The sequence below is a fragment of the Chenopodium album genome, chromosome 27, assembly GCF_948465745.1.
Source record: "Chenopodium album chromosome 27, dcCheAlbu1.1, whole genome shotgun sequence".
NCBI lineage: Eukaryota > Viridiplantae > Streptophyta > Magnoliopsida > Caryophyllales > Amaranthaceae > Chenopodium > Chenopodium album.
The window spans coordinates 26141648-26144578 of NC_137860.1; the positions used below are offsets into that span (position 1 = coordinate 26141648).

Consider the following 2931-nt stretch of genomic DNA (forward strand, 5'->3'; position numbering starts at 1 on the left):
TAGATTTAACAAAGATATGAAAATTTGTATTAATTTAAGAAATGTCAGTTAAATCATGCAATATTCTTTATACCTTTTATTTTTAGCTCAATTTTTCCAAAAAATCTTACCTAACCATTATAAAAAGTATTAATCTAAAATTTTTGAGTCACAACCACTAAATTACTTTAAACGTTATTTTTTCTAATGGCACAAAATTATACACTCAATATATCAATCCATCGAATGAAAATATTACTATACAAGCTAGAACTATCAACTTATATGAACTTTTCCATCTTTTTAGTAAACTAGTGTGTGCCCCGAATTGCTAATTTGTACTTTCTACTTCTTTAATTTGATAATTATGTTCAATTATTTGTATAGTTATTTTTTTAATCAAACTAAAATAAATTGAAAATCGTGCTTTTTTTGACATAAAATAACATGTTTAAACTTTAAACATAAAATTATGGCCCGAACTTACGCTCAGCTCGAATGTATTTGGCTTGAAACCCTAAAACCGACCAACTTTATTAACCCGTCTCGTGATCATGTCTAACAGTCTAACACTTTCCCTCAAAAAAAAAAAAAAAAAAAAAAAAAAGTCTAACACTTTGTAATCTTGATAACTCAATGAGTCAATGTTTGTTGACTTTGAGAGTTTACAAAAGCAACTCAATTTCAAAACGTACACATGCTAGTCTTCTCAAGCTTGGTTTTAAAAAACTTGGACCTTAACTATCACTATTATTATAATCAAAATCAATCAAAATTCAATTCTAGATGAACCAAAGTTCATGGAATAATCTCTACAACTTTTGCCAACTTCTGAAATCATGCATTGCTCAAAGAAATCTATTAACAGGCAAATCTCTTCATACCCTTTACATAAAATCTATAATCCCACCTTCAATCTATCTTTCCAATCACTTGATCATTCTTTACTCAAAATGCCGACGCATTTCTGCAGCGCGCAACGTTTTCGACGCAACACCATACCCAAATGTCTTCTCCTACAATGCCATTATTGCTGCATATGTTAAAGAGGGTCAAACTCGGATTGCCCACCAACTGTTCGACGAAATTCCTGAACCAGATATTGTGTCTTTTAACACCCTTATTGCTGCCTATGCTGAACGAGGGGATACATGGTCTGCATTTAGACTTTTTGATAAGATTAGGGAAATGGGTGTTGATATGGATGGGTTTAGTTTATCTTCCATGATTTCGGCTTCGTGTAATGATCTTTTATTGATTAGAGGGTTGCATTGTTTGGTTGTTAAAGGAGGGTATGATGTTTTTTATGCGTCTGTTAATAATTCTCTTGTTAGTTGTTATAGTAAAAATGGGTTTTTGGAGGAGGCTAAGAGGGTGTTTTGTGAGATGAGTGGGAGGGAAGACGAGGTTTCGTGGAATGCTATGATCGTTGCGTATGGACAGCATAAGGAAGGAAAGAAAGCTCTTGAGATGTTTCAGGAGATGGTGAAGAGGAATATGTATGTTGATATGTATACTTTAGCTAGTGTACTGACTGCATTTACGAGCTTAGAGGATCAGTTTGGTGGTCTTCAGTTTCATGCTCAGCTGATCAAAATGGGTTTTTGTTCGAACCCACATGTTGGGAGTGGGCTGATTGACTTGTATTCTAAATGTGGGGGAAGTACGTCAGAATGCAGGAGAATATTTGAGGAAATCCCAGAGCCTGATTTGGTTCTGTGGAACACTATTATCTCTGGATATTCTCAGTTTGATGAATTATCTGAAGAGGCTGTTGCGTGTTTTAGAGACATGCTGCGAATTGGTCATCACCCAGATGATTGCAGCTTTGTTTGTGTCATTAGCGCATGCTCAACCTCGCGTTCCCCTTCACATGGAAAACAGATTCACTCATTAGCTTTGAAGTCTGACATACCATCAAATCGAATAGCTGTAAACAATGCTTTGGTAGCAATGTATGCGAAATGTGGAAATCTACATGATGCAAGGCGATTGTTTGATAAGATGCCAGAGCATAATGTTGTCTCTATAAACACCATAATTGATGGTTATGCTCAGCATGGGTTTGGAAGCGATGCATTGCAGCTTTTCATTTGGATGCTTGAAACTGATTATACACCCACGAATATAACCTTCATATCTGTTCTTTCAGCATGTGCACACACAGGGAAAGTGGAGGAAGGCCAGAAATATTTTGACATGATGAAGGAGAAATATGGGATTGTTCCTGAAGCAGAGCATTACTCTTGCATGATTGACATGCTGGGTCGGGCTGGGAAACTATGTGAAGCTGAGCAGCTGATTGAGTCAATGCCGTATAACCCAGGTTCTATTGGCTGGGCAGCTTTGCTTGGGGCCTCCAGAAAATATGGCAACATCAACTTAGCTATTAAGGCAGCCAATCAATACCTTCTGATGGATCCTTCAAATTCTACTCCATATGTCATGCTAGCAAACATGTATGCTGATGCTGAAAGATGGGAGGATTATGCAAAGGTCAGGAAGCTTATGCGAGATAAAAATCTTAGAAAGAAACCAGGTTGTAGTTGGATTGAAATAGATAAAAAGATTCACACTTTTGTTGCTGAAGATGCTTCACACCCTATGATAAGAGAAATATATGATTACTTAGAGGAGATACTATTAAAGATAAAGCATGCTGGTTATGTGCCAGATCTACGATGGGCATTGGTGAAGGATGATGGGGCAGGAGATGCAGAAAAGGAGAGGATGTTGTTTCATCACAGCGAAAAACTAGCAGTTGCATTTGGGCTTCTGTCAACTAAAGACGGAGATCCTGTACTTGTAGGAAAGAACCTAAGAATATGCGGTGATTGTCATAATGCTATTAAGCTTATTTCTGCAGTCACCGGAAGGGAGATAACTGTCAGAGATACCCGAAGATTTCATTGCTTCAAGGATGGAAAGTGCACATGCAAGGATTACTGGTAG

At 37.0% G+C, this 2931-nt stretch overlaps 1 pseudogene; it reads left to right on the top strand.

The window, feature by feature from the left end:
- The first annotated feature begins 653 nt into the window (after window positions 1–653).
- Window positions 654–2931, top strand: LOC145621350 (pentatricopeptide repeat-containing protein At3g49710 pseudogene; annotated as a pseudogene).